The sequence below is a fragment of the Salvelinus fontinalis genome, chromosome 31 (assembly GCF_029448725.1).
Source record: "Salvelinus fontinalis isolate EN_2023a chromosome 31, ASM2944872v1, whole genome shotgun sequence".
Lineage (NCBI taxonomy): Eukaryota > Metazoa > Chordata > Actinopteri > Salmoniformes > Salmonidae > Salvelinus > Salvelinus fontinalis.
Genome location: NC_074695.1, coordinates 22,438,321 through 22,462,697, shown reverse-complemented (window position 1 = coordinate 22,462,697; position 24,377 = coordinate 22,438,321). Strand labels below are relative to the sequence as shown.

The window sequence follows — 24,377 nt, the reverse complement described above, 5'->3', positions numbered from 1 at the left end:
CCACACACCATGTCTAACCACACAACATGTCCAACCAAACAACATGTCCAACCACACACCATGTCTAACCACACAACATGTCCAACCAAACAACATGTCTAACCACACACCATGTCTAACCAAACACCATGTCTACCAAACAACATGTCTAACCACACACCATGTCCAACCAAACACCATGTCTAACCACACACCATGTCTAACCACACACCATGTCTAAACACACACCATGTCTAACCACACACCATGTCCAACCAAACAACATGTCTAACCACACACCATGTCTAACCAAACAACATGTCTAACCACACAACATGTCTAACCACACACCATGTCTAACCACACACCATGTCTAACAACATGTCTAACAACATGTCTAACAACATGTCTAACCACACAACATGTCTAACCACACAACATGTCTAACCACACAACATGTCCAACCACACAACATGTCCAACCACACAACATGTCTAACCACACAACATGTCTAACCACACAACATGTCTAACCACACAACATGTCTAACCACACAACATGTCCAACCACACACCATGTCTAACCACACACCATGTCTAACAACATGTCTAACAACATGTCTAACAACATGTCTAACCACACAACATGTCTAACCACACAACATGTCTAACCACACAACATGTCCAACCACACAACATGTCTAACCACACAACATGTCTAACCACACAACATGTCTAACCACACAACATGTCTAACCACACAACATGTCTAACCACACAACATGTCCAACCACACAACATGTCTAACCACACAACATGTCCAGCAACACAACATGTCCAACCAAACAACATGTCTAACCACACAACATGTCCAACCAAACACCATGTCTAACCACACACCATGTCTAACCACACAACATGTCCAACCACACAACATGTCTAACCACAACATGACCAACCACACAACATGTCTAACCACACAACATGTCTAACCACACACCATGTCTAACCACACAACATGTCCAACCAAACACAATGTCTAACCACACACCATGTCTAACCACACACCATGTCTAACCAAACACCATGTCTAACCACACACCATGTCTAACCACACACCATGTCTAACCATACAACATGTCTAACCAAACACCATGTCCAACCAAACAACATGTCTAACCACACAACATGTCCAACCAAACACCATGTCTAACCACACAACATGTCCAACCAAACAACATGTCTAACCACACACCATGTCTAATCAAACACCATGTCTACCCGAACAACATGTCTAACCACACACCATGTCCAACCACACACCATGTCTAACCACACACCATGTCTAACCACACACCATGTCCAACCAAACAACATGTCTAAGCACACAACATGTCCAACAAAACACCATGTCTAACCACACAACATGTCCAACCAAACAACATGTCTAACCACACACCATGTCTAACCACACACCATGTCTAACCACACACCATGTCTAACCACACACCATGTCCAACCAAACAACATGTCTAACCACACAACATGTCCAACCAAACACCATGTCTAACCACACACCATGTCTAACCACACACCATGTCCAACCAAACAACATGTCTAACCACACACCATGTTTAACCAAACACCATGTCTAACCACACACCATGTCTAACCACACACCATGTCTAACCACACACCATGTCTAACCACACACCATGTCCAACCAAACAACATGTCTAACCAAACAACATGTCTAACCACACACCATGTCTAACCACACACCATGTCTAACCAAACACCATGTCTAACCACACACCATGTCTAACCACACACCATGTCCAACCAAACACCATGTATAACCACACACCATGTCTAACCACATGTCTAACCACACACCATGTCTAACCACACACCATGTCTAACCACATGTCTAACCACACACCATGTCTAACCACACACCATGTCTAACCACACACCATGTCTAACCACACATCATGTCTAACCACACACCATGTCCAACCAAACAACATGTCTAACCACACACCATGTCTAACAACATGTCTAACAACATGTCTAACCACACACCATGTCTAACCACACACCATGTCCAACCAAACACCATGTCTAACCACACACCATGTCTAACCAAACACCATGTCCAACCAAACACCATGTCTAACCACACACCATGTCTAACCACACACCATGTCTAACCACACAACATGTCTAACCACACACCATGTCCAACCAAACACCATGTCTAACCACACACCATGTCTAACCACACACCATGTCTAACCACACAACATGTCTAACCAGACACCATGTCTAACCACACACCCTGTCTAACAACATGTCTAACAACATGTCTAACCACACAATATGTCTAACCACACACCATGTCCAACCACACACCATGTCTAACCACACACCATGTCTAACCACACACCATGTCTAACCACACACCATGTCCAGCCAAACACCATGTCTAACCACACACCATGTCTAACCACACAACATGTCTAACCACACACCATGTCTAACCACACAACATGTCTAACCAAACACCATGTCTAACCACACACCATGTCCAACCAAACACCATGTCTAACCACACACCATGTCTAACCACACAATATGTCTAACCACACACCATGTCTAACCACACACCATGTCTAACCACACACCATGTCTAACCACACACCATGTCTAACCATACAACATGTCTAACCAAACACCATGTCCAACCAAACAACATGTCTAACCACACACCATGTCTAACCACACAACATGTCCAACCAAACACCATGTCTAACCACACAACATGTCCAACCAAACAACATGTCTAACCACACACCATGTCTAATCAAACACCATGTCTAACCAAACAACATGTCTAACCACACACCATGTCCAACCAAACACCATGTCTAACCACACACCATGTCCAACCAAACAACATGTCTAAGCACACAACATGTCCAACAAAACACCATGTCTAACCACACAACATGTCCAACCAAACAACATGTCTAAACACACACCATGTCTAACCACACAACATGTCTAACCACACAACATGTCTAACCACACAACATGTCTAACCACACAACATGTCTAACCACACAACATGTCCAACCACACAACATGTCCAACCACACAACATGTCCAACCAAACAACATGTCTAACCACACACCATGTCTAACCAAACACCATGTCTACCAAACAACATGTCTAACCACACACCATGTCTAACCACACACCATGTCCAACCAAACAACATGTCCAACCAAACACCATGTCTAACAACATGTCTAACAACATGTCTAACCACACACCATGTCTAACCACACACCATGTCCAACCAAACAACATGTCTAACCACACACCATGTCTAACCAAACACCATGTCTAACCACACACCATGTCTAACCAAACACCATGTCTAACCACACACCATGTCTAACCACACACCATGTCTAACCACACACCATGTCTAACCAAACACCATGTCTAACCACACACCATGTCTAACCACACACCATGTCTAACCACACACCATGTCTAACCACACACCATGTCTAACAACATGTCTAACCAAACAACATGTCTAACCTAACACCATGTCTAACCAAACACCATGTCTAACCACACACCATGTCTAACCAAACACCATGTCTAACCACACACCATGTCTAACCACACACCATGTCTAACCACACACCATGTCTAACCAAACAACATGTCTAACCACACACCATGTCTAACAACATGTCTAACAACATGTCTAACAACATGTCTAACCACACACCATGTCTAACCACACACCATGTCTAACCACACAACATGTCTAACCACACAACATGTCCAACCAAACACCATGTCTAACCACACACCATGTCTAACCACACACCATGTCCAACCAAACAACATGTCTAACCACACAACATGTCCAACCAAACACCATGTCTAACCACACACCATGTCTAACCACACACCATGTCCAACCAAACAACATGTCTAACCACACACCATGTTTAACCAAACACCATGTCTAACCACACACCATGTCTAACCACACACCATGTCTAACCACACACCATGTCTAACCACACACCATGTCTAACAACACACCATGTCCAACCAAACAACATGTCTAACCAAACAACATGTCTAACCACACACCATGTCTAACCACACACCATGTCTAACCAAACACCATGTCTAACCACACACCATGTCTAACCACACACCATGTCCAACCAAACACCATGTCTAACCAAACACCATGTCTAACCACACACCATGTCTAACCACACACCATGTCTAACCAAACACCATGTCTAACCACACACCATGTCCAACCAAACAACATGTCTAACCACACACCATGTTTAACCAAACACCATGTCTAACCACACACCATGTCTAACCACACACCATGTCTAACCACACACCATGTCTAACCACACACCATGTCCAACCAAACAACATGTCTAACCAAACAACATGTCTAACCACACACCATGTCTAACCACACACCATGTCTAACCAAACACCATGTCTAACCACACACCATGTCTAACCACACACCATGTCCAACCAAACACCATGTATAACCACACACCATGTCTAACCACATGTCTAACCACACACCATGTCTAACCACACACCATGTCTAACCACATGTCTAACCACACACCATGTCTAACCACACACCATGTCTAACCACACACCATGTCTAACCACACATCATGTCTAACCACACACCATGTCCAACCAAACAACATGTCTAACCACACACCATGTCTAACAACATGTCTAACAACATGTCTAACCACACACCATGTCTAACCACACACCATGTCCAACCAAACACCATGTCTAACCACACACCATGTCTAACCAAACACCATGTCCAACCAAACACCATGTCTAACCACACACCATGTCTAACCACACACCATGTCTAACCACACAACATGTCTAACCACACACCATGTCCAACCAAACACCATGTCTAACCACACACCATGTCTAACCACACACCATGTCTAACCACACAACATGTCTAACCAGACACCATGTCTAACCACACACCCTGTCTAACAACATGTCTAACAACATGTCTAACCACACAATATGTCTAACCACACACCATGTCCAACCACACACCATGTCTAACCACACACCATGTCTAACCACACACCATGTCTAACCACACACCATGTCCAACCAAACACCATGTCTAACCACACACCATGTCTAACCACACAACATGTCTAACCACACACCATGTCTAACCACACAACATGTCTAACCAAACACCATGTCTAACCACACACCATGTCCAACCAAACACCATGTCTAACCACACACCATGTCTAACCACACAATATGTCTAACCACACACCATGTCCCACCACACACCATGTCTAACCACACACCATGTCTAACCACACACCATGTCTAACCATACAACATGTCTAACCAAACACCATGTCCAACCAAACAACATGTCTAACCACACACCATGTCTAACCACACAACATGTCCAACCAAACACCATGTCTAACCACACAACATGTCCAACCAAACAACATGTCTAACCACACACCATGTCTAATCAAACACCATGTCTAACCAAACAACATGTCTAACCACACACCATGTCCAACCAAACACCATGTCTAACCACACACCATGTCCAACCAAACAACATGTCTAAGCACACAACATGTCCAACAAAACACCATGTCTAACCACACAACATGTCCAACCAAACAACATGTCTAAACACACACCATGTCTAACCACACAACATGTCTAACCACACAACATGTCTAACCACACAACATGTCTAACCACACAACATGTCTAACCACACAACATGTCCAACCACACAACATGTCCAACCACACAACATGTCCAACCAAACAACATGTCTAACCACACACCATGTCTAACCAAACACCATGTCTACCAAACAACATGTCTAACCACACACCATGTCTAACCACACACCATGTCCAACCAAACAACATGTCCAACCAAACACCATGTCTAACAACATGTCTAACAACATGTCTAACCACACACCATGTCTAACCACACACCATGTCCAACCAAACAACATGTCTAACCACACACCATGTCTAACCAAACACCATGTCTAACCACACACCATGTCTAACCAAACACCATGTCTAACCACACACCATGTCTAACCACACACCATGTCTAACCACACACCATGTCTAACCAAACACCATGTCTAACCACACACCATGTCTAACCACACACCATGTCTAACCACACACCATGTCTAACCACACACCATGTCTAACAACATGTCTAACCAAACAACATGTCTAACCTAACACCATGTCTAACCAAACACCATGTCTAACCACACACCATGTCTAACCAAACACCATGTCTAACCACACACCATGTCTAACCACACACCATGTCTAACCACACACCATGTCTAACCAAACAACATGTCTAACCACACACCATGTCTAACAACATGTCTAACAACATGTCTAACAACATGTCTAACCACACACCATGTCTAACCACACACCATGTCTAACCACACAACATGTCTAACCACACAACATGTCCAACCAAACACCATGTCTAACCACACACCATGTCTAACCACACACCATGTCCAACCAAACAACATGTCTAACCACACAACATGTCCAACCAAACACCATGTCTAACCACACACCATGTCTAACCACACACCATGTCCAACCAAACAACATGTCTAACCACACACCATGTTTAACCAAACACCATGTCTAACCACACACCATGTCTAACCACACACCATGTCTAACCACACACCATGTCTAACCACACACCATGTCTAACAACACACCATGTCCAACCAAACAACATGTCTAACCAAACAACATGTCTAACCACACACCATGTCTAACCACACACCATGTCTAACCAAACACCATGTCTAACCACACACCATGTCTAACCACACACCATGTCCAACCAAACACCATGTCTAACCAAACACCATGTCTAACCACATGTCTAACAACATGTCTAACAACATGTCTAACCACACACCATGTCTAACCACACACCATGTCTAACCACACACCATGTCTAACCACATGTCTAACCACACACCATGTCTAACCACACACCATGTCTAACCACACACCATGTCTAACCACACACCATGTCTAACCAAACACCATGTCCAACCAAACACCATGTCTAACCACACACCATGTCTAACCACACACCATGTCTAACCACACACCATGTCTAACCACACACCATGTCCAACCAAACACCATGTCTAACCACACACCATGTCTAACCACACACCATGTCTAACCACACAACATGTCTAACCAGACACCATGTCTAACCACACACCATGTCTAACAACATGTCTAACAACATGTCTAACCACACAATATGTCTAACCACACACCATGTCCAACCACACACCATGTCTAACCACACACCATGTCTAACCACACACCATGTCCAACCAAACACCATGTCTAACCACACACCATGTCTAACCACACAACATGTCTAACCACACACCATGTCTAACCACACAACATGTCTAACCACACAACATGTCTAACCAAACACCATGTCTAACCACACACCATGTCCAACCACACACCATGTCTAACCACACAACATGTCTAACCACACACCATGTCTAACCACACAACATGTCTAACCAAACACCATGTCTAACCACACACCATGTCCAACCACACACCATGTCTAACCAAACACCATGTCTAACCACACAATATGTCTAACCACACACCATGTCCAACCACACACCATGTCTAACCACACACCATGTCTAACCACACACCATGTCCAACCAAACACCATGTCTAACCACACACCATGTCTAACCACACAACATGTCTAACCAGACACCATGTCTAACCACACACCATGTCCAACCAAACAACATGTCCAACCACACACCATGTCTAACCACACAACATGTCTAACCAGACACCATGTCTAACCACACACCATGTCTAACAACATGTCTAACAACATGTCTAACCACACAACATGTCTAACCACACAACATGTCCAACCACACACCATGTCTAACCACACAACCTCTCCAGCCAAACACCATATCCAACCACACACCATGTCTAACCACACAACATATCAAACCACACACCATGTCTAACCACACAACATATCAAACCACACACCATGTCTAACCACACAACATATCAAACCACACACCATGTCTAACCACACAACATATCAAACCACACAACATGTCTAACCACACAACATATACACCACTCATGTTCCATGATATGCTCTAAGCTCATCTTCATCTATCTGCTGAAAATAAATGTCATCTGAGCCTAATCATTATTAATCACAAGTACAGGGATAACAATAACATCAATCATTAACTTCATCACACAATTGCCTTTAGTAAAATAACCTTTAAGGCCCATCAATCACCCACTAATGGCTACATGCACAGTAACTCAGTCATTCTTAAAAGCCTCTTATCCTACAGTACTCTGTCATCACAGACTAATTTGAAATGGATGATTGACCAGAGAGTGGATGGTGTCCACCCCTACACACGCACACGCACACACGCACACACACACACACACACACACACACACACACACACACACACACACACACACACACACACACACACACACACACACACACACACACACACACACACACACACACACACACACACACACACACACACACACACGACCCTAGACACTCTCTGAGGGGAGTCTGCAGATGAACCCTCACTTCTACTGATGTACTAACTAGTATATTATGACCAAGATTTCTCATTCCTGTGTGTTCTGCCCCACAACATTCCATTGGCTTATATGGTAGAAGGGCTGAGAGCCACTGGACAAAATCAATCAACAAGCACCAGTCCATAGTCCTTTGCATGCATAAAAATGTACAAGTAAAATCTAATGATGAGGACTAATTGGAGAGAAAAACAAGTCAAATGGGTAGAGTAAGAAGCAGGACTGCACTCCATCAATTGTGTTAGAGGTCCCTTTAAACATTCTCAAAAGCTGTAATCTGACCTGTAGTTAGAGAGCTTTAGCACTCACACCAAGTCCATTACACCATATTCTCTTTCACATTTTAGTAGATGCTCTTACCCAGAGCGACTTAGAGGAGATACTGGGGTTAAGTGCTTTGCTCAAGGGCACATTGACAGTTTTTTCACCTAGTCAGCTCTGGGATTTGAACCAGCAACCTTTTAGTTACTGGCCAAACCCTCTTAACCACTAGGCTACCTGCCGCACTAGAGGAGAGAACTCTATGATCAAACAAGCACACACACACGCACACACATACACGCATACACCCACACAGACTGCTGTGCACAGACAGTGGGGTGTGATGCCCAGACAGTGAGCCCACTGCAGCAGGAGTGTGGACCACTGCATTAGCATTCCTCATTTAGCCACTGTGAGACTGTTTCTGTGGCAACATGCTGCTGAGTAACTAAGCGACAGGAATATGCCTCTGTGTATATGTTTTTTTCCTTCCTGCGGCATTGGCTTATTGATGAATGGGAGGGCAAGAAAATAACAGGGCAGAAAAGCACACAATGGAAAAAATATGATACATGTAATTATCCATCACTATGTTATAATAATGGTCATAAATATTTTATTTTTCCAGAGGGGACACTGCAGTAATGAACTTCCTAAGTGGGGAGCCACCACAGCAGGGACCCTTTGACATTTACACTACTGCCATATCTTGGAAGTCAGTTGAAGGCAGAAGCTCTCCACTCATCGGAGAATGAATGTCATGCTTGGGTTCCCTATAAGTCAATATAGAAAGAGGTCAAGTAATTGTTACTGTTACAAGAAAAAACATACAATCAAAGGCCAGTAAATTACTGCTATTACTGATGATGTGTGGTAGTTAGAAAATAGCAAATGGACGTTTATCCCACACACCCTCCTTGTGTCTCTCCACAGCGCTTATACTGTCACCAGCCAACACTGACACTGTTAAATTACAAACCCCAACAGTGATACCTTTCATTATCTCTCCATAGGTGGCTAAGGGCAAGGTGATGATGAGGGCTGTAGAGGTACATCAGCCAGCCTATACCCTAGTGGTAGGAGGGGGAAGGCGTGGGTGAGGGGGTTAGGTAAGTCATAGCCCTGCAGTATGTCTAGGCACCTGGGTTATGCTCTCTGAGAGAGGGAGGAGAGAGGGAGAGGGAGGGAGAGAGACGGTGGCGGGGGCAGGAGGAGAGGACTAGCTGACATCTCTTTGTTCAGACCCACTGCTGCAGTGTGCTGCAGTGCAGATGATGTCATTGCCACCTGATGCCTGCTGCTCTGAATGTGATGCACGTATACTGCAGAGGGAGGGGGAGGAATGGAGAAGGGGAGGGAGGGGAAGGGAGGGAGGAGGAAGGGGAGTGAGGGAGGAGGCAGGGGAGGGATGGAGTAAGGGAGGGAGGAGGGGAGGGTAGAAAGGGGGGAGAAAGAGGAGGGGAGGGAGGAGGGGAGGGGAGAGAGGAGGGGAGAGAGGAGGGAGGAGGGAGGAGGGGCGAGAGGAGGGGAGAGAGGAGGGAGGGAGGGACAAGGGGAGGGAGGAGGGAGGAGGGGCGAGAGGAGTGAGGGTGGGAGGATAGAGGAGAGCGTGTAGCCAGTGAAAACAGAAGTACAACAACACTCTGACATCACCAACACCCTCCTTGTGCTTTGTTCCTCCCTCTCTTGACAGTGTGTAAAAGCACACGTCTATACTGTCACTCCCACAGTTAGGCAGCAGCGGAGCAGAGCTCTGACTGACAGGGAGCCTGGCACGTCATATGAACAGTAACTCACTAATCACTTGCCCCAGAAAACATTTAGAGACATGTTTTAGCTGACAAACAGGAGCTGCTCAAACTGGGTTTCTGTGTTTGAGTGAGCGATGGTTTTGTCTAAAAGACCAACTGAACTGCAGGAGGCAGCTCTTGTGTTCTACATAACAATCTATGACCTCCAGATCTTGTCTGTTACTTCCTTCACACCCGCTGATAAGCTGAGTCCTCTAGTCTAGAGTGAGTGACGAGTATGGGGACTCTATACTAACACCACTGCCTGAGTCCTCTAGTCTAGAGTGAGTGAGGAGCACGGGGACTCTATAATAACACCACTCCCTGAGTCCTCTAGTCTAGAGTGAGTGAGGAGCACGGGGACTCTATAATAACACCACTGCCTGAGTCCTCTAGTCTAGAGTGAGTGAGGAGCACGGGGACTCTATAATAACACCACTGCCTGAGTCCTCTAGTCTAGAGTGAGTGAGGAGCACGGGCACTCTATAATAACACCACTCCCTGAGTCCTCTAGTCTAGAGTGAGTGAGGAGCACGGGCACTCTATAATAACACCACTGCCTGAGTCCTCTAGTCTAGAGTGAGTGAGGAGCACGGGCACTCTATAATAACACCACTCCCTGAGTCCTCTAGTCTAGAGTGAGTGAGGAGCACGGGGACTCTATACTAACACCACTCCCTGAGTCCTCTAGTCTAGAGTGAGCGAGGAGCACAGGGACTCTATAATAACACCACTGACTGAGTCCTCTAGTCTAGAGTGAGTGAGGAGCACGGGCACTCTATAATAACACCACTGCCTGAGTCCTCTAGTCTAGAGTGAGTGAAGAGCACGGGGACTCTATACTAACACCACTGCCTGAGTCCTCTAGTCTAGAGTGAGTGAGGAGCACGGGGACTCTATACTAACACCACTGCCTGAGTCCTCTAGTCTAGAGTGAGGAGCACGGGGACTCTATAATAACACCACTGCCTGAGTCCTCTAGTCTAGAGTGAGTGAGGAGCACGGGGACTCTATAATAACACCACTCCCTGAGTCCTCTAGTCTAGAGTGAGTGAGGAGCACGGGCACTCTATAATAACACCACTGCCTGAGTCCTCTAGTCTAGAGTGAGTGAAGAGCACGGGGACTCTATACTAACACCACTGCCTGAGTCCTCTAGTCTAGAGTGAGTGAGGAGCACGGGGACTCTATACTAACACCACTGCCTGAGTCCTCTAGTCTAGAGTGAGGAGCACGGGGACTCTATAATAACACCACTCCCTGAGTCCTCTAGTCTAGAGTGAGTGAGGAGCACGGGGACTCTATAATAACACCATTGCCTGAGTCCTCTAGTCTAGAGTGAGTGAGGGTGTACGGGGACTCTATAATAACACCACTGTCTGAGTCCTCTAGTCTAGAGTGAGTGAGGAGCACGGGGACTCTATAATAACACCATTGCCTGAGTCCTCTAGTCTAGAGTGAGTGAGGAGCACGGGGACTCTATAATAACACCACTGCCTGAGTCCTCTAGTCTAGAGTGAGTGAGGAGCACGGGGACTCTATACTAACACCACTGCCTGAGTCTTCTAGTCTAGAGTGAGTGAGGAGCATGGGGACTCTATACTAACACCACTGACTGAGTCCTCTAGTCTAGAGTGACTGAGGAGCACGGGGACTCTATAATAACACCACTGCCTGAGTCCTCTAGTCTAGAGTGAGTGAGGAGCACGGGGACTCTATAATAACACCACTGCCTGAGTCCTCTAGTCTAGAGTGAGGAGCACGGGGACTCTATAATAACACCACTCCCTGAGTCCTCTAGTCTAGAGTGAGTGAGGAGCACGGGGACTCTATAATAACACCATTGCCTGAGTCCTCTAGTCTAGAGTGAGTGAGGAGCACGGGGACTCTATAATAACACCACTGCCTGAGTCCTCTAGTCTAGAGTGAGTGAGGAGCACGGGGACTCTATACTAACACCACTGCCTGAGTCTTCTAGTCTAGAGTGAGTGAGGAGCATGGGGACTCTATACTAACACCACTGACTGAGTCCTCTAGTCTAGAGTGAGTGAGGAGCACGGGGACTCTATAATAACACCACTGCCTGAGTCCTCTAGTCTAGAGTGAGTGAGGAGCACGGGGACTCTATAATAACACCACTGCCTGAGTCCTCTAGTCTAGAGTGAGGAGCACGGGGACTCTATAATAACACCACTCCCTGAGTCCTCTAGTCTAGAGTGAGTGAGGAGCACGGGGACTCTATAATAACACCATTGCCTGAGTCCTCTAGTCTAGAGTGAGTGAGGGTGTACGGGGACTCTATAATAACACCACTGCCTGAGTCCTCTAGTCTAGAGTGAGTGAGGAGCACGGGGACTCTATAATAACACCACTGCCTGAGTCCTCTAGTCTAGAGTGAGGAGCACGGGGACTCTATACTAACACCACTCCCTGAGTCCTCTAGTCTAGAGTGAGCGAGGAGCACAGGGACTCTATAATAACACCACTGACTGAGTCCTCTAGTCTAGAGTGAGTGAGGAGCACGGGCACTCTATAATAACACCACTGCCTGAGTCCTCTAGTCTAGAGTGAGTGAAGAGCACGGGGACTCTATACTAACACCACTGCCTGAGTCCTCTAGTCTAGAGTGAGTGAGGAGCACGGGGACTCTATACTAACACCACTGCCTGAGTCCTCTAGTCTAGAGTGAGGAGCACGGGGACTCTATAATAACACCACTGCCTGAGTCCTCTAGTCTAGAGTGAGTGAGGAGCACGGGGACTCTATAATAACACCACTCCCTGAGTCCTCTAGTCTAGAGTGAGTGAGGAGCACGGGCACTCTATAATAACACCACTGCCTGAGTCCTCTAGTCTAGAGTGAGTGAAGAGCACGGGGACTCTATACTAACACCACTGCCTGAGTCCTCTAGTCTAGAGTGAGTGAGGAGCACGGGGACTCTATACTAACACCACTGCCTGAGTCCTCTAGTCTAGAGTGAGGAGCACGGGGACTCTATAATAACACCACTCCCTGAGTCCTCTAGTCTAGAGTGAGTGAGGAGCACGGGGACTCTATAATAACACCATTGCCTGAGTCCTCTAGTCTAGAGTGAGTGAGGGTGTACGGGGACTCTATAATAACACCACTGTCTGAGTCCTCTAGTCTAGAGTGAGTGAGGAGCACGGGGACTCTATAATAACACCATTGCCTGAGTCCTCTAGTCTAGAGTGAGTGAGGAGCACGGGGACTCTATAATAACACCACTGCCTGAGTCCTCTAGTCTAGAGTGAGTGAGGAGCACGGGGACTCTATACTAACACCACTGCCTGAGTCTTCTAGTCTAGAGTGAGTGAGGAGCATGGGGACTCTATACTAACACCACTGACTGAGTCCTCTAGTCTAGAGTGACTGAGGAGCACGGGGACTCTATAATAACACCACTGCCTGAGTCCTCTAGTCTAGAGTGAGTGAGGAGCACGGGGACTCTATAATAACACCACTGCCTGAGTCCTCTAGTCTAGAGTGAGGAGCACGGGGACTCTATAATAACACCACTCCCTGAGTCCTCTAGTCTAGAGTGAGTGAGGAGCACGGGGACTCTATAATAACACCATTGCCTGAGTCCTCTAGTCTAGAGTGAGTGAGGAGCACGGGGACTCTATAATAACACCACTGCCTGAGTCCTCTAGTCTAGAGTGAGTGAGGAGCACGGGGACTCTATACTAACACCACTGCCTGAGTCTTCTAGTCTAGAGTGAGTGAGGAGCATGGGGACTCTATACTAACACCACTGACTGAGTCCTCTAGTCTAGAGTGAGTGAGGAGCACGGGGACTCTATAATAACACCACTGCCTGAGTCCTCTAGTCTAGAGTGAGTGAGGAGCACGGGGACTCTATAATAACACCACTGCCTGAGTCCTCTAGTCTAGAGTGAGGAGCACGGGGACTCTATAATAACACCACTCCCTGAGTCCTCTAGTCTAGAGTGAGTGAGGAGCACGGGGACTCTATAATAACACCATTGCCTGAGTCCTCTAGTCTAGAGTGAGTGAGGGTGTACGGGGACTCTATAATAACACCACTGTCTGAGTCCTCTAGTCTAGAGTGAGTGAGGAGCACGGGGACTCTATAATAACACCATTGCCTGAGTCCTCTAGTCTAGAGTGAGTGAGGAGCACGGGGACTCTATAATAACACCACTGCCTGAGTCCTCTAGTCTAGAGTGAGTGAGGAGCACGGGGACTCTATAATAACACCACTGCCTGAGTCCTCTAGTCTAGAGTGAGTGAGGAGCACGGGCACTCTATAATAACACCACTGCCTGAGCCCTCTAAGGTCAGTGTGATCATGCATGCTAAGCATATGGCGAATGTGACAACACCTCTACCTGTCCCAATCATCCTCTGCTCCACTGTGACTCTCATTAACAGCACCCTGGGACCATATGTGTTGGGGTCCCTGCTGACATTGTAGTCGGTCAATAGGTCTCCTGAGTGTCACCCTGCACCCCACCCCCCTCCCCCATATGTCACAGCTCTGTGACTTGTCAGCCATCTGCTCTCGCTCTTTGAGCTGCTGGGCTGAACTGAAGAACAGGCCAACAGGCTAAAATTCTACAGGCTCCTTCATCCTATACAGCCAGGGCAGACACTACATAGATACTACATAGACACTACATAGACACTACATAACACCTTAATAAGTGAGAAGGGAACAACAGTACTAATATCAACACGTCAGGTATAGTCTAAAGTCCAAAGCTTCAAGTAATGTGTGTGAGGACTTTTGGAGCACTCAGTACAGTGGAGAACAGCTCTCTGTCCTAGCCGAGGGATATGAGGCCACTGTCTATTTCCCTGCAGATACACACTGCCCAGGCTGAGCGAGCGTAACACAGACACACTGTCTTATATGAATCTATTTTGGAGACATTAGGTAACTCTGTGATAGATTGGGCGAACAAGGTACAAGGAGCTTATCAAGCACGTACACTACATGACCAAAAGTATGTGGACACCTGCTCGTCGAACATCTTATTCCAAAATCATGGGCATTAATATGAAGTTGGTCCCCCCTTTGCTGCAAAAACAGCTTCCACTCTTCTGGGAAGGCTTTCCACTAGATGTTGCAACATTGCTGTGGGGACTTGCTTCCATTCAGCCACAAGAGCATTGGTGAGGTCAGGCACTGATGTTGGGCGATTAGGCCTGGCTCACAGTCGGTGTTCCAAATGTGTTTGATGGGGTTGAGGTCAGTGAACCAGGCCTAGCCCGAACCATCAAAATTATCCCCAGACCATTATTCCTCATCCACCAAACTGTACAGTTGGCACTATGCATTGGGGCAGGTAGGACTGCCAGATGGAGAAGCATGAGTCATCACTCCAGAGAACATGTTTCCACTGCTCCAGAGTCCAATGGGGGCAAGCTTAACACCACTCTAGCCGACACTTGGCATTGCACATGGTGATCTTAGGCTTGTGTGTGGCTGCTCGGTCACGGAAACACATTTCATGAAAATCCCGATGAACAGTGATTGTGCTTACGCTGCTTCTAGAGGCAGTTTGAAACTCGGTAGTGAGTGTTACAACAGAGGACAGATAATTTTTACGTGCTTCAGCACTGAGCGGTCCTGTTCTGTGAGCTTGTGTGGCCTACCATTTTGCGGCTGAGAAGTTGTTGCTCCTAGACGTTTCCACTTCACAATAACAGCCCTTACAGTTGACCGGGGCAGCTTTAGCAGGGCAGAAACTTGACGAACTGACTTGTTGGAAAGGTGGCATCCTATGATGGTGCCATGCTGAAAGTCATTGAGCTCTTCAGTAAGGCCATCCTACTGACAATGTTTGTCTATGGAGATTGCATGGCTGTTTGCTCGTTTTATACACCTGTCAGCAACGGGTGTGGCTGAAATAGCCAAACCCACTCATTGTTCACATACTTATGTATATAGAGTACCAGTCAAAAGTTTGGACACACCTACTCATTCCAGGGTTTTTCTTTATTTTTTATTATTTTCTACATTGTAGAATAATAGTGAAGACATCAAAACTATTAATTAACACATATGGAATCAAGTAGTAGCCAAAAACGTGTTAAACGAATCAAAATATATTTTATATTTGAGTTTCTTCAAAGTAGCCAACATCCAAGCTGAATCACATCCGGATGTGATTGGGAGTCCTATAGGGCGGTGCACAATTGGACCAGCGTCATCCGGATTTGACCGGGCTGGCCGTCATTGTAAATAAGAATTTGTTCTTAACTGACTTGCCTAGTTACATAAAGGCTAAATAAACAATTATAAAAAAATACCTTGATGACAGCTATACACACTCTTGGAATTCTCTCAACCAGCTTCATAAGGTTGTCAGTCACCTGGAAAGCATTTAAATTAACAGGTGTGCCTTGTTAAAAGTTAATTTGTCGAATTTCTTTCCTTCTTAATGCGTTTGAGCCAATAAGTTGTGTTGTGACAAGGTAGGGGTGGTATACAGAAGATAGCCGTATTTGGTAAAAGACCAAGTCCATATTATTAACAGCTCAAATAAGCAAAGAGAAATGACAGTCCATCATTACTTTAAGACATGAAGGTCAGTCAATGTGGAAAATTTCAAGAACTTTTAAAGTTTCTTCAAGTGCAGTCGCAAAAACCATCAAGCGCTATGATGAAACTGACTCTTATGAGGACCGCCACAGGAAAGGAAGACCCAGAGTTACCTCTGTTCATCAGAGCTCCAGCCTCAGAAATTGCAGCCCAAATAACTGCTTCAGAGTTCAAGTAACAGACACATCTCAACATCAACTGTTCAGAGGAGACTGCGTGAATCAGGCTTTCATGGTCGAAGTGCTGCAAAGAAACTAAGAAGTAGAGACTTGCTTGGGCCAAGAACCACGAGCAATGGACATTAGACCGGTGGAAATCTGTCCTTTGGTCTGGAGTCCAAATTTGAGATTTTTGGTTCCAACCACCGTATCTTTGTGAGACGCAGTGAAAGGTGAACGGATGATCTCCACATGTGTAGTTACCACCATGAAGCCCGGAGGAGGAGGTGTGATGGTGTGGGGGTGTTTTGCTGGTGACACTGTCAGTGATTTATTTAGAACTCAAGGCACACTTAACCAGCATGGCTACCACAACATTCTGCAGCGATACGCCATTCCATCTGGTTTGCACTTAGTGGGACTATCATTTGTTTTTCAACAGGACAATGACCCAACACACCTCCAGGCTGTGTAAGGGCTATTTGACCAAGAAGGAGAGTGATGGAGTGCTGCATCAGATGACCTGGCATCCACAATCACCAGACCTCAACCTAATTGAGATGGTTTGGAATGAGTTGGACCGCAGAGGGAAGGAAAAGCAGCCAACAAGTGCTCAGCATATGTGGGAACTCCTTCAAGACTGTTGGAAAAGCATTCCATTTGAAGCTTGTTGAGAGAATGCCAAGAGTGTGCAAAGCTGTCATCAAGGCAAAGGGTGGCTACTTTGAAGAATCTAAAATCTAAAATATAGTTTGATTTGTTTAACACTTTTTTGGTTACTACAGTTGAAGTCGGAAGTTTACATACACCTTAGCCAAATACACGTAAACTCATATTTTCACAATTCCTATGTTATCTTCACTATTATTCTACAATGTGGAAAATAGTCAATATAAAGAAAAACCCTTGAATGAGTAGGTGCGTATAAACTTTTGACTGGTACTGTATAGTGTTTTTGCAGTTAATTAGCTCTGATGTAGTAGCATGGAGTGGAAGGCATGTGGAAGGCCACAGGAGACACAGCTAAGCATCAATGATGAATATTCTGCCCCCCTTATCCACAGTTTTACTACGAATGTGTTTGCTACTGAACATTCATTCCACCAGACTCTCCTCAGCCTCCCTATAGGCATCACCATACAGCCATGCTATGTCTGGCCATTGATATGGCTAGAATCTGCTAGAAGTCCAGGCAGTCTGCTGGGACCCCAGTGTTCTTAGGAGTGAAAGAGAATAGTCTGGATACTAACAAATAACAACACTGAATCACAAAGAGCTAGACTAGCATGGTTTCTTTAAGACGAATGGACTGCTGGGGCCCCTGTTTACATTCTCATTACATTACATGTTATGTACCAGTTAAAGACTGTGGTTTTATCAAACCCCCACATGTTCTGTACCGGTTAAAGACTGCGATTTTATCAAACCCCCACATATTCTGTACCAGTTAAAGACTGTGGTTATATCAAACCCCCACATGTTCTGTACCAGTTAAAGACTGTGGTTATATCAAACCCCCACATGTTCTGTACCAGTTAAAGACTGTGGTTATATCAAACCCCCACATGTTCTGTACTGGTTAAAGACTGTGGTTTTATCAAACTCCCACATGTTCTGTACTGGTTAAAGACTGTGGTTATATCAGACCCCCACATGTTCTGTACCAGTTAAAGACTGTGGTTATATCAGACCCCCACATGTTCTGTACCAGTTAAAGACTGTGGTTTTATCAAACCCCCACATGTTCTGTACCAGTTAAAGACTGTGGTTATATCAAACCCCACATGTTCTGTACCGGTTAAAGACTGTGGTTTTATCAAACCCCCACATGTTCTGTACTGGTTAAAGACTGTGGTTTTATCAAACCCCCACATGTTCTGTACCGGTTAAAGACTGTGGTTTTATCAAACCCCACATGTTCTGTACCGGTTAAAGACTGTGGTTTTATTAAACCCCCACATGTTCTGTACCGGTTAAAGACTGTGGTTTTATCAAACCCCACATGTTCTGTACCGGTTAAAGACTGTGGTTTTATTAAACCCCCACATGTTCTGTACCGGTTAAAGACTGTGGTTTTATTAAACCCCCACATGTTCTGTACCGGTTAAAGACTGTGGTTTTATCAAACCCCACATGTTCTGTACCGGTTAAAGACTGTGGTTTTATCAAACCCCACATGTTCTGTACTGGTTAAAGACTGTGGTTTTATCAAACCCCCACATGTTCTGTACCGGTTAAAGACTGTGGTTTTATCAAACCCCCACATGTTCTGTACCAGTTAAAGACTGTGGTTTTATCAAACCCCACATGTTCTGTACTGGTTAAAGACTGTGGTTTTATCAAACCCCCACATGTTCTGTACCGGTTAAAGACTGTGGTTATATCAGACCCCCACATGTAGCCTAATTGAAAGGCTGTGGCTATATCAGACCCCCACATGTTCTGTACCAGTTAAAGACTGTGGTTATATCAAACCCCCACATGTTCTGTACCAGTTAAAGACTGTGGTTATATCAAACCCCCACATGTTCTGTACTGGTTAAAGACTGTGGTTTTATTAAACCCCCACATGTTCTGTACCAGTTAAAGACTGTGGTTATATCAGACCCCCACATGTTCTGTACCGGTTAAAGACTGTGGCTATATCAGACCCCCACATGTAGCCTAATTGAAAGGCTGTGGCTATATCAGACCCCCACATATACTGATCTAAGAAGGCTGAGGTCCAACCTCAGCAAACCCCCACACGTAGCTAAGCAATAAGACCAGTCCTACCTCTCTATGAGTCTGTGATTGTGCAGTATATTATCCTGATTGACAGAAGCTGGTATTTGTGTCTGTCTAAAAGAAGAGGTTGCGAGGCCATCTGGCACAGGCCCACACAGCTGGGACCCATGGGTACACTGATAATCAAAGGGCAAGTTGCCTTTCTTTGGCATAATGACCAGCTTTGTTGGTTCTGTCCATTGTGTTTTTTTCTTTAATAGTGTTGTCCTCTTCCTTCAGCTTGTAATGGGTTTACGTGCAGTATTCTTTCTCCTGGACAGAGTATAGAATATTGATGAGAGGTTTGAAAAGACCAAGGATTAAGACCACAGAAATAAGATAAGGTAATCTCCTCTCAGTTTTCAATTTCATCTCAATTCTCTTTGAGAGAGTGCATTCATTTCAAAATGAAACATTGACCCAGTTTAAACCCATTGTGTCAGCTTAAACCCAACAAAGTGACACAAACAACAGCAAGGGTTAGCATGGGTCAAAACCAGAACACCAGACATTTCCTACTGAGAACACTACATAGAATCCAATGTCATGTAGTGATTATAGGGGTCAGTGAGGGTAGAAGTGCAGTCTATTGATGTGTCTTTTATTAATGTAATTTCAATGTTGTTGGTGTAACCAACTTCGCTATATATTAACATTGTTTTGTAACCCTGCAAATCAATTCTGCAGGAGCAAATCTATTTAGCATTGATTGCCCTGTAATGGCTAACAAGAACAGTAGCCTATATATTATCAGAACAGCGTAGAAAATGTAGGCTATTCACCTTCTGTTGCAACATATTAGTAATGACTAACGTAAAACAACACACATTTAGTCAAAGCATTTCCACTATCAGTGTCTTATTCAGTTAGAAACCGACCATTCATTCAACGGGTTCTTCTATAGGATTTTACATACATAAATATAGAGGAGCAAACAGCTCCACAGTCTACATTTTAAAAAGCCAGATGCTTTATAGTTCACACATAAGTCTGTCTACTCCTAATATGGAAGTCCTGTTTGGCGAGGTTGTAAATAAGCTCATCAGGTAGCATGCGTCTGACCTCATGGCATCAGTCCAGGTCCCGGGAGAGGCAGGTCAATTTCAATTCAACATCAAGACTGAGGAGGTACTCTATATTTCGGACTGCTCTACAAGCCAGTGAAATGCCACGAGAAGAGACAACACAAAGAGGAATTACTGCTTGTAATCTTTACAGAAAATGACAAATATCTGCTTTACTAATTCCTACACATAACCTATGATTATAGCAAATGATGATGTGCACCATAGAATGTGGCACATAAGAAACCACACTAGACCTGTACATGTATATTCTTATGCTTAGCAATTGTTCTAATATGTAGGACGTTAAAGCATCAGCTGGAGGCAGAATACTAAATGATACAATACTAGCGAGATCAATGCAGTGATATAGTCCATCAGCCTGTGGCCTAGGGTTTCCCAAACACGGTCCTGGGGCCCCCTGGGTGCACATTTTGGTTTTTTGCCCTTGCACTACACAACTGATTAAAAGAATCAAAGCGTGAGTGGATTTGAATCAGCTGTGTAGTGCTGGCAAAACAACAACAACATGCAAAACAACAACAACATGCAAAACAACAACAACATGCAAGACAACAACAACATGCAAAACAACAACAACATGCAAAACAACAACAACATGCAAAACAACAACAACATGCAAAACAACAACAACATGCAAAACAACAACAACATGCAAAACAACAACAACATGCAAGACAACAACATTTCTTACATGTTTTTACAGGGGAGTCTGCAGATGAACCCTCACTTCTACTGATGTACTAACTAGTATATTATGACCAAGATTTCTCATTCCTGTGTGTTCTGCCCCACAACATTCCATTGGCTTATATGGTAGAAGGGCTGAGAGCCACTGGACAAAATCAATCAACAAGCACCAGTCCATAGTCCTTGAGAAAGCAGGCATTTCATAGATCAAGACCATTTTCTAAATGCTGCTGGCAAACAGGTTTCCAACTATCCGCAGTATTAACCAACAGATCCACAAAATGTGGACTGGACAAAATGTTTCTGGAATTACTGTCCAAAACATAATAAATGCTGAGTAGTTTACAAGTGTTGAATGTCATAAGAATGAATTGCATTCATACAGAAAATTGCATGCCTACAATGTATTTTATGCTTGAAGCCACAAAAGTAAAATCCAATTATGAGGATTAATTGGAGAAAAAAACAAGTCAAATGGGTAGAGTAAGAAGCAGGACTGCACTCCATCAATTGTGTTAGAGGTCCCTTTAAACATTCTCAAAAGCTGTAATCTGACCTGTAGTTAGAGAGCTTTAGCACTCACACCAAGTCCATTACACCATATTCTTTTTCACATTTTAGTAATTTACCAGACACTCTTATCCAGAGCAACTTACAAGAGATGTTGGGGTTAAGTGCCTTGCTCAAGGGTACATCGACAGATGTTTCACCTAGTTGGCTCGGGGATCCGAAACAGAGACCTTTGGGTTAATGGCCCAATGCTCCTAACCGTTAGGGTACCTGCCGCCCATACAACACATCTCAGCTATAGTAAATGCTGCTTTCATAGCCCTACAGTATTGTAGCCCTAAAAGCATGAAAATTCTATCGTAAACATGACACATGGAATAACACCATGATAAATGACAACACAATACCCCATGAAGCTGTATGAAAGCACAGCTTACACTTGTTAGTCAGCCAAACAGAAGTCCAAAATCACTGCATGTGTCACAGCAGTGTAAAGTAATAGTTCTGACTTGAGGTATGATATGTTTATGACATCATCTCTGCAAGTAATAGTCCCCACTGTTGTGTTGGAAACACACAACTATTGACAGTATACTGCGCTCAGCCTGACTAAAGGCTGAGAGTAAAGGGTTAGCTATTAAAACTTCTTTGGGATAGGCTAATGCGATTAGCATGAGGTTATAAGTAAAAAGAACATTTCCCAGGACATAGACAAATCTGATATTGGCAGAAAGCTTAAATTATGATTCATCTAACTGCACTGTCCAATTGATAGTAGCTATTACAGTGAAAGAATACCATGCTATTGTTTGAGGAGAGTGCACAGTTTTGAACATGAAAAGTTATTAATAAACAAATTAGGCACATTTGGGCAGTCTTGGTTCAACATTTTTAACAGAAATGTAATAGTTCATTGGATCAGTCCAGAACTTTGCACGTACACTGCTGCCACCTAGTGGCCAAAAATCGAAATTGCAGCTGGGCTGGAATAATACATTATGGCCTTTCTCTTGCATTTGAAAGATGATGGTACAAAAAAAATACAAAAGAACGGGTTATTATTTCTTTGTATGATCTTTTACCAGATCTATTGTGTTATATTCTACTACATTCCTTTAACTTTTCCACAAACTTCAACGTGTTTCCTTTCAAATGATACCAAGAAAATGCACATCCTTGCTTCAGGGCCTGAGGTACAGGCAGTTAGATTTGGGTATGTCATTTTAGGCAAAAAAATACTAATGATATGGTAAAGCTATTAAAGAGTCACACACATTTTTTTCGCTCAAAAATGTTAAGAGAACGTTGAAGGGAACGTTGAAGGGAATCTCGCTAAACACTTCAGTCATGTTGATTATGTGTGTGAACATGAATTTGGTCATCACAAGTTGCCTCCGCAGCTTAAGGGGAAGCATAGAGAAGAGATACAAATGAACCCTTTTCTCTAAAGAGACATTTCCATTTACTCCTTCCACAGGTTCTAGTACTGTAAAGCCATGCCCTGGGATAAAGCCATGCCCTGGGGTAAAGCCATGCCCTGGGATAAAGCCATGCCCTGGGATAAAGCCATGGCCTGGGGTAAAGCCATGCCCTGGGTAAAGTCATGCCCTGGGGTAAAGCCATGCCCTGGGATAAAGCCATGGCCTGGGGTAAAGTCATGCCATGGGGTAAAGCCATGCCCTGGGATAAAGCCATGCCCTGGG

General features: G+C 44.6%; 1 protein-coding gene across 9 annotated transcripts in view; it reads right to left on the bottom strand.

Annotated features, from left to right (window-relative positions):
• The window catches only part of LOC129829826 (calmodulin-binding transcription activator 1-like), a 120,566-nt gene that overhangs the window by 19,738 nt on the left and 76,451 nt on the right, over positions 1 to 24,377 (bottom strand). The gene's annotated exons all lie outside the window — the stretch shown is intronic.